This window comes from Echinops telfairi, unplaced genomic scaffold (assembly GCF_000313985.2).
Source record: "Echinops telfairi isolate 266 unplaced genomic scaffold, ASM31398v2 ScPeMD7_42;HRSCAF=159, whole genome shotgun sequence".
Lineage (NCBI taxonomy): Eukaryota > Metazoa > Chordata > Mammalia > Afrosoricida > Tenrecidae > Echinops > Echinops telfairi.
In genome coordinates, this window is record NW_022103940.1 from 5274240 (window position 1) to 5284351 (window position 10112).

Genomic DNA, 10112 nt, shown 5'->3' on the forward strand with positions numbered 1-10112 from the left:
CCTCTAGTTCCTTCATGTTTCCTTCCTCCCACTATCAGGACCTCAATTCTATCTTACAAATCGGATTATACCAGAACATTCTCACTGCTACAGATAAGAGCCCGCAATACGGGAATCCAGGATAGATAAACTCTTCAAGGCCCACAATGAGAGTAGAGATACCAGGAGGATAAGGGGAAGGTGGAGGAGAAAGGGGGATTCGATCACAAGGATCAATATTCAAGCCCATCCCAGTGGGACAAACAACAGAAAAGTGAATGAAGGGAAACAGAGGATGATGTAAGATATGAAAATAATAATCTATAACTTATCAAGGGTTCATGAGGGAGGGCAGGCAGAGGAGGGAGGGGAAAAATGAGGAGTTGATATAAATAGCTCAAGTAGAAAGAAAATGCTTTGAAAATGATGATGGCAGCATACGTACAAATGTGCTTGACACAATGGATGAATATATGAATTGTGATAAGAGATGTAAGAGCCCCCAATAAAAGTATTTAATTAAAAAATAAAGTCAACCCGCTTACTGATAGAACTGACTTTAGTTAGATATTACTAAATTTCCAGTTTTATTTTTTCACTTCTGCCAGTATGATATGTCTTTTGCACTTTTTCCAGTATCTGATATATCTTTATTCGATATATTTTTCAATGTTTGTAATATGTGTATTTTCCATCTGTCTATACAAACCATCTCATGAATGTCTTTGATAAAAAAGGATCAGTATCTATAATAAAGAGGATGATGTTGGTGGGTGTGATAGTGTTTATTGTGACAACCTGGCCAGTGAACACACGTGGGGTTAATTGAAGGATGGAGAGATAAATGGCTCGGCGAGCCAGGTCTTTCTGGTCTCTTGTTCTCTGATGGTCGGATCAGGGTGCAACTGCCTTAGCTAGTTCCCTGCTTCAGCTGGCAAGGCTTACTTCCTGCAAGACATCTCTAAGGAGAAGCAACATGGCCCTACCCTGATGCAGCCCTGGGTGCTGGAGAAGCCATATGGAGACCCCTACCAGAGCTTACACGCTCACTGATTTGGCTTTCCTCCTGAATTCGTTGTCATTGTGTGTGCTTTGTGAGTTTGAGGAGGACTTTGTAGATCGGTGTAGGACATATGGACTAATGTCAGACTTACTGGCTTGGCCTGGACTGGGTTGGGAACCTTTCTTAATGTACAGTTACCCTTTATATAAAACTCTCTCTTATAAAATGAATGTCTATGAATTTTGTTTATGTAGTCTACCCAGATTAACTCAGTGGGTAACAGAAGGTAACCAAATAATTCAGGAGCTATTTTTAAAGAGGTACAGCAGAAAATAAACACATAATTACCAAGCCATCTTTGAAAAGGTGACTTGTAACATACCTCTGAAACTGATAAAATAATTAAATAGCTCCATATGTAAATTTAAGGAGGCCTGGTGGTATAGTGAAGTACACATTGGGCTACTAATTGCAAAGTTAGTGGATTGAAGCTACTAGTTGCAATGAGGGAGAAAAATGGGGAGTCTGTCTGTTTATTTAAAGATTTACAGTCTTGGAAACCCAGAGACAGTTCTACTCTGTCTTAAGGGTCACTAACAGTTGGAATTGATTTAATGCCGGCGGGTTTGTTATTTGGGGGACTATATATATATATGTAAAAATTTTTTCAAATGTAGTATCAACTATTTCATATTTGACAGTATTGCTATATCTATGGTGAGCAGTTGTCAATTAGGCAAGTAGTTAGTCAGCAAAGTATACATTTATATGTAACTCAAAGTCCATTGTATTTAAAGAAAAAATGTTCAATACCTACTAGAATGTTTATACACTGAATTTGTCCTTGGGTTAATTTAGTATTTAATACAGAAAGTAAAAAGAGCATGTGTGTTAGTCTGGGTACATTAGAGAAACAAATCCACAGAAACTCATATGTTTAAGAGAGAGTTTTATATAAAGGGTAAGTACACATCAAGAAATCATCCCAACCCAGTGCTGCCCAAGCCCACAAGTCCAACATTAGCCCATATGTCTGACACCAATCGACAAAGTCCTCCTCCACCTCACAAAACACACACTGTGATGCCAACTGCAGGAGGAAAGCCAAATCAGTAAATGTGTAAGCATCTCAGCACTGGCAGGGGTCTCCACACGGTTGCTCCAGCACCCAGGGCTGCATCCGGGTAGGGCCATGTTGCTTCTCCATACGGATGTCTTGCAGGAAGTGAGCCTTGTCAGCTGAAGCAGGGAACTGACTGAGGCAGCTGCACCCTGGTCCAACCATCACAAAGCAAGAGACCTGAGAACTAGAAAGGGCAGGCTCACTGAGCCATTTATCTCTCCACCCTTCAATTAAGCCCAAATGTGTTTATCGGCCAGGCTAGCACAATAAACTTCAACTATCTCAGCATGCCAATGCAGTTGGGTAAGTATTATGACTGACATAAACCCTTATCACTATAAGAGCACCAAAAAGAAGTACATATACCAGCCTGAGAAGTGGATGAGAAGGATTTATAATAGATGAGAAACATGTACTAAATTTTAAAGAAATAGAATCATCCAGGTTATTGTGCAAAACGGTTTGATGGAACTTTTCTTGTCATGTAATTAAAAAATAGAATGTATGGACATGGAATAACACTTGGGTCAGTGCTGATGGAGAAAAACGAGGAGATTAGAAAAGAAAACATGCAAAATCATGAAGGTGCTGGAGGCCATACTACGGATCTTGGACTTTATCCTCTGATCATTTTTCCAAGTGAAGATTTTCAAAGTACATTAATAAATGTTCCATGGCATTTTGCATGCATCTTTCTGAGGCATTAGTCTGACTTGTAATATATCATTTGGAATATTACTCACACATTAAAATAAACAATTTGACCTGGTGGCACTGTGGGTTAGGCATTGAGCTGCTGACTGCAAGTTGGGTAGCTAAACCCACCAACACCTTTTTGAGCAGAAGATAAGTCTGTCTGCTCCTATGAAAAATTATAGCCTCAGAAAACTCTATATAGAGTCGATATGAGTCCAAATCAACTTGATGGTAATGGACTTGGGTTTAAAATAACACATTATTGTTTAGAATTCAAAATTGCTGGTGAACAGGTTTAAGATAAAACACAAAGCTTCAAAGAACTTTAAAACCGGTAGTCCTTGTCAACTTTGCCTCCAAGCCACCCTCCATTTACCCACTTTTTGCACTTATTAGCTGATTTAATTTTCCACTTCCTTGTGTGAAACTTCATAAGTTTGAGAAAAATAGCACTAAGCTATGGGTATCAGTTGAAGAATTTTAAGTAGAGGAGTGACAAGATGAAATTTATGTTTTAGATCCTATGGTAGTTTGCAAATGAATTAATTGTGTAGAGGGCTAGAAGGCACCAAAATGATCAACTAGGAAGCTATTGCAATGGAGATGAGTAGAAAGAAGTGTTGGCCCCAAAGGAGTTAACAGAGGCTGAGGGCAGTGGACTGTTTCCATGGACACCAGATATCCCTCGCAAAGGAGGGAGGTTCTGGGCATCTGAGCAGCCAACAGCTTGGATGCAGTTCTTGGAGCAGGACCTGACCGAGGGCCCTGTGTTCCTTCCCAAGGACAAAAACCTTGAATTTCCTAATAGGCAGTTTTGTTTTGAGAGCCTAGTGCTTAGTCTGCTCCCTCGTTCCTTGTTTACTTTGAGGAAGTGTATACGTGCTTACTAACTCGTGCCCTAGCTAGCGGAGAGAATAAAAGTATGTGCTAGGGGGTCATTGGCCGGGCACACAGCCAGAGGTGTCAGCCCTTCGCTAGTGTTAAACCACATTTCCCATGTCCGTGTCTATTTCTGCTCTGCCCGACATCTCACTCTGCAAAGGAGTAGGGAGAAGACTAGGACTATTTGACTGGTAAAATTGGCAGAACTTAATAACTAAACATGGAAGGTTAGGAAGAGAAGGAAGTCTTCAAAATGCTCTTGATTTTTCCTTGACTATCTGGGTAGGTAGTATTTCCAATCACTGAGACAGAGTAATAAGTAGAGGATCTGGCTTTAAGAAAGAGGTTATCCCAGCATGTTACACATGTTTAGTTTCAGGAGCTGTGCCCTACCCAAATTTGTTATGAGATGTGAAAACATTGATCTGCTGGACCCTCAGGATTGCTGAGCTTGCCCTGGACCAATGAAGTCCCCACCTAGTCATCTCAGGCTACACACACCTTCATCCATTACCCCAAATACTGTCTAATTACTTCACTTTTCTCTGCATGCCATCCCATAAATATTGTAGGAAGCCCCAGTATAGGTGATGGTGTCCAGTTTACTGCTGATATAAATAAAACTGTAAAGTTCAAAAGAGCAATCAGTGATGGAGATAGAGATAATATATTTGGGCATTATCCACACACAGAATAAAACCCAGGATATTTGATGGTGAAATGTACAAGAAAGACTCTTTTTTCGTAGGAAAGACTACTCTGAAAGTTGAGAGGGAGTGAAATCAGGGTATTTCTATTATGCAAATATCATTGTGCTGGGCATTTTGCATTTATTAACTAATTTAATTCTCACAATAATCCTATGACTTAGTAGGTGTTATTCCTATCCCTATTTTACAGGATAGGGAAATGAAGTACTGAATGGTTAGGTAACTTGCCAGTCCCATAAGCAGTAGAAAGCCAGAACTTGATATCACAAACCAGTCAAATTATGACTGTTCTGATTGTTATTTGACTTTCCATGTAAACTACTAGAAAAGAATAGGCTGGTTAGAGGATGTGTGAGTATACCGTATATACTTGAGCATAAGCCAACCAGAATATCTACCAAGGAACCTAATTTTACCACAATAACTGCATTAAAAATGTGCTAAAAAAACTTGGCTTATACTCGAGTATATAGGTAGTTCTTTTACTATTATAATTGTTACTTATTAGGCTGCTAACCACAAGGTCAAGAGTTCAAAACCACCAGTCTCTCCATGGAAGAAAGATGAGGCTTTATAGTCCCATAAAGAGTAACAGTCTCAGAAATCCACAAGAACGGGTCTACTTCTAAGTACAGGGCAGTTCTACCCTATTAAGGTTGCTATGAGTCAGAATTGACATGATAGCAGTGTTTGGTTTTGAGTTTTATTCTCATTTAGATACTAGTGTATGGTGAAGTTGGTGAGCATAAGGAACATTTTTGGAGAATAATAAACTAGAATATACATAGGGTGAATATGCTAACTTTATTAGTATAAGTGACACCAGTAGACATTGCTCATCAATCCATAGACTTCTCCTCATAAGGTCTGCCAAAATTTTCTTTTGAACTTCTAATTACAAAAAAAAAACAAAAACGAAAAGAAATGAGCAACATCTGAGTGAAGATTTCTACATGTGGAATCCATTGAATGTAGTAATCCCACTCACTAGAATCTAGGTAAGATAAGGAGGAACCAAGACTTTGGTTCAGTAAATAGAGGAAATTTTTTAGCACAGTGGTTCTCAAGCTTCCTAATGCTGCAACCCTTGAATCCAGTTCCTCATGTTGTGGTGACCCCCAACCATAACATTATTTTCATTGCTACTTCATCACTGTAATTTTGCTACTATTATGAATCATAATGTAAATATCTGATATGCAGGATGTATTTTCATTGTTACAAATTGAACATAATTAGATCATAGTGATTAATCACCCAAAAAATGTAATTATAATTCATGAAATGTTTTACTTCCAGTACTGCTGTTTTCAACACAGTAGCTGTTTTTAACAGAGAGCTGCTTTCAACACAGCAGCTGCTTTCTACAGAGTAGCTGCTCTCTACACATGTGTGACTGGTCCGCATAAGTACATTATGGCACCAACCCTGTCGCGTATACCTGTATTTGTACGGGGTGTATGTGATGTCATCAAGCCGGGTTCTGTTATGTAGATGTATCTGCATGTGAGCGGACCCATCTGGAGCTGGATGGAGGAGTGGTGTCTCGGTTCCTAAGACCACCAGAAATATGTGTTTTCCAATGGTCTTACGTGACCTCTGTGAAAGGGGCGTTTGACCCCCAAAGGGGTCACGACCCACGGGATGAGAACTGCTGGTTTAGCACTAAGTAATGCTAGAAACATTGCATTTGGCGCTGTATGTGTTTGCACATGCAGTTTGTCCTTTCTTTTTAACATCTGTACATCTAGCCAACGGATTGGAAGACTAAGGTGCCAGGTCAAAGAAAATTCCTTGGTTGGATATCTCAGAGTTATTTTTCCTTTAATTAGAGAATGATGAGTGTAGCTTTCTTCTGGTTATGTCAGGAAACCCAGTGCTGTTGCTATTATACTTTCGTAAGTAAGCACTCTTTTAAGTAATCAAGAATCTAGGACGAAATACCAAGCAAGAGGCTAAAAATCATGAAGAATAAAGAAATGTTTTATGTGATTTTATATATTGTGCATATATATTGTCGGCTGGACAAGATATTTAAAGTCTCCACATTCAATTTCCTCACCTGTCCAACCAGGGTGATGGTACTTACTTCACAGACTGGCTTTAAGTGAAATAATTTGTGTATAAGCTTTTGCACAGTACTTGACATGTATCAGACAATCCATAAAAAGCAGATTTTACTCAAATACTGAGTGTGTATGCACAAATATAATATGTTTAGAGCCTGCCCCTGGAAATGTAAGTAATCTTACTGTTAACTACACACAGTTTAGACTTTTTAGAGGTATTTAGAATAACGTTTCCAGGGGGTTTTGAATCTTAGCATTTTCTTTAAAATATTTTGTAACCATTGCTTAGTAAATCTCTCACTGGCGACTTTTGTGCCAGTTGTTTCCATAAAAGTTTTAATTGGTGGCATGATCAGTTCTTTAAGCAACTATGCCATACTAAGTTACAATTTATTTTCCTTTCTCAATTTTCATATCCCTTTAAATTCAGCCCTACCTGATACTGCCATCTTCTGGAAATGTCTGGTGTGAACATCTTGATTTAGTGATGTTTTGCTAATCTATAACTTACTATCATAGACTGGTAGATCAATATTCAGATTAGGGGTTTTATCTTCTCAATGTATTTTAAAGTTACACTTCAAGGAATCACTGGGAATAATCACGTCTAGGTTTTCTAGTGTTTCATGACCTGTATATTCTTAGGACAGTCTCAGTACATACTGGAAAGGAAGATGCTTAATAATTTTAAAAAATATATAGAGCTATTTCAGCTGGCTATAGAATGAATGAGGTAAACATAATTTATAGATTGTCAAGCAAAATTCAGCTAAAATCTGCTTTATTATTTCCTTAGAGAATATTAAGACAAAAACTCTTCATGAAAATGGTAAATTAAAAATGAAAAACTCTTCATGAAAATGATAAATTAAATATTAAATTAGCCTTGTTTTCAGTATGAAAAATAAAAATATGCATACACTGGGAGTCAGTAGACTGTGATTCTAGCTCTTACATAAGTAACCAAAAACCAAACTCATTGCCATCAAGTCTATGCTGACTCATGGTGACCCTTATAGGACAAGATAGAACTGCCCCTGAGGCTTTCTGAGACAGTACCTGCTTACAGGAGTAGTAAGCCTGTCTTTCTCTTGCAGAATGGCTGGCTGGTGGTTTCAAACTGCTGACCTTGTGGATCACAGTCAAATGTGTAACCACTACGTCACTTTTATATTAATAGCTATATTAATTGGCCCCATACAAACCAAATCTTCTCTCTTGGCCTCAGTTTTCACATATGTAAATAAAGGGAGTGGAACTACTTGATTTATGAGGTCAATATAGTCCCTCACACTCAATTGCTCTTTGGGAAGACAAGATGATGGTGTTATTGAACAAACAAGTGTAAGTAAAAGGTATTACTGAAATAGGGTTGCTAAACTTTATAGAGATGGGTGAAACGGCATACAGGGGTGTCTGTGATTATTATTGAATAAAAAATATATAGATATTAATGGGCATTTGTATAACACTTGGCTTGTGATTACATGTGTCTTATATTAAATACAAAGTTTTTTGTGTTGATTTTGTTCTCGTTGGATGTTGATAACTTTTTTTTTAATTATGGTATTCTGCCATCAAGAACTCTAGAGCTATCCAAACACAAATCAACTTTATTCATTAGTGGTCAATAGTGAAATAGGAGGCAAGATCTGAGGCTCACAGATCTAAAATATGTGTCCCCTGACATCTATTTGTAGCAGTCACCTTTGGGTTGAGAAATCATTGGTCGTAGATCAGGCTTGCTAGCATGGAATTAAGCCTTTGTTAATAACTAAAGCTTTAATTTAATATCACTTTATCAGTTCCCTATGAAAACAGAGTTCTAAAGGAATTAATACATTGAATTATAGGATTGAGAGCCAGCAGGAATACAAAAGTCTAAGATACTCTGCCTTGTAAAGATGTGTGTGGGGCATGGGTATGGGGGAATGCCCATAATGTTCTAGCTGCAGAGGTAAAAGATTGATTAAATAGGAGGCGAGCCAACCAAGATAGTAAGAACAATTATTATTTTGTGAAGTTGGAGTATGAAATGAAAGAGAAAGAGTTCAGAGTACCAGGAGCAACGAAGAATGCTCCATTTTAGGAAATTACCAGGCTCTAATACTTTTAAAGCCATGCAACCACTAAAATTCAACACGAGCAGAAGATCAGCATGTACAAGAATATTCCAATGGAATCCAGAGCCACCGGAGGTTAAACCCAGGAAGACATCTTTTTCACATTAATGAGTTGTTCTATATCCTAGTCAGATCCGAACCTGAGTGAATCCATTAGGCAACATAGCCACAGCCGTTGGACACTACACGCCATTCAAAGAATTTAACGCAGTTATAGGAATTCTGTATGATCTTACATCAGACAACCTCCAATAAAAGACCATTTGCAAAAGAAGCATGTCTGCTTTAGCTCTCAGTTCTTCGGTGTTCTTAGAGCATATTCTGTGTCTATATTTCATCTCTGATCTGCCCACAGTTCCTCATAATATCTGCTTACATACACAAAGACATTCACCATCACCTCCCACCCCCACCCCACATGGAGGTAGATGCCCTTACAAACATCAGGCTTCATTCCTGATCGGCATCATCCAACACCATTCTATTTCTCAATACCATTGCTGCCTATATCATCTGATCACAGGTCCCCAAGACACACTTCACCCCCAAAGTTTGTACTCTAGTTCTGGAAGCCACTACCCAAGGCCTTCAAGTCCAAATCACCATGATAACTATTTACAAACGCAGACCTTTTCCCAAGCAGAGTGTATCAAGCCAGGATTTGAGGACTACACCCTATGTATCAACTTCTACTGAAAACTACGCTGGTATCCCTCTCTAACTACAGAAAAATGCAATGCTAAAAATCACCTATATTTCTCTATTCGAACCATACCTTACTACAAAAACTAGCTTTCACTCCCACTACTTTTTCCATAATACTGACAACATTTACTTCCAAGCAGTTCATCAGTACTTGGGTAAGCTATCATTGTTCATTGAATAATATTTACTATGCAAAGAACCATGAACTATTAAAAGGACAAACAAATCTGCCTTAGAGTAAGTACAGCCTGAGTGCCTCTTAGAGGCAAGGATGGCAAGACTTCACCTTACACACTTTGGACATGTTGTCAAGAGAGACCAGTCACTAGAGAAGGACATCATCCTTGGTGAAGTGGAGGGTCAGTGAAAAGGGGAAAGGCCCTCAAACAGCTGGATGGACACAGTGCCTGCACCAATGGACTCCGGCACAGGAACAATTGTGAGGAGAACACAGGACCAGGCAGTGTTTTTTTCTGTTGTGCTTAGGGTTGCTATGGGTCAGAACCACCAATGGCACCTAACAACATAGCTGTTCAGCAATTCAGAAGAACTTTTTAGACACTCCCATATGGTTGTAAGTATTTTCATGAGAAAACAGGGCACACACAGTCAAAATTCAACACATTTTCTTGAATTTTTAAGTTATTATTGTTTCTCTACATTCATATTAAGAATGAGAACCATCCTTTGACAATTATCCTATTTTACTGTATCCCTTCTATTTTCTCCTTGTTTCTATCATTCTCAGACTTCCGGGTCATGAAGAAATGGTTGGTCTATAAAATTCTTTTATGTGGTCTCCACTATTGTTTCTATCAGCAA